This window comes from Zea mays, chromosome 2, assembly GCF_902167145.1.
Source record: "Zea mays cultivar B73 chromosome 2, Zm-B73-REFERENCE-NAM-5.0, whole genome shotgun sequence".
Taxonomy (NCBI): domain Eukaryota; kingdom Viridiplantae; phylum Streptophyta; class Magnoliopsida; order Poales; family Poaceae; genus Zea; species Zea mays.
Window position 1 is genome coordinate 232,534,611 of NC_050097.1, and position 327 is coordinate 232,534,937.

Sequence of the window (327 nt, forward strand, 5' to 3'; positions counted from 1 at the left end):
AGAGTCGCGGCCGATATATATACACCATGCACAAGTTGGCGTCGACTTGGTCAGCCAGATACGATAATTTTGAGTGTATAAGTGGATGCAGGTTAATAATATCAAAATAACTTATTTTGTATCTAACCATGCCGGCTGTGACTCCCACGTACAAGCAATCAAACATAATCTCAAATAAAGTCAATGTATGCGGTGATTCAAAATCTGTCTGATTGGTTGTCCGTATCATTTTATTCTAGACCACTATATGCATTGACTTTATCCGAGATTATGTTTGGTTACATACATACCGGAGACGTGAGCTACATGAACAGATGCAAGATAAGT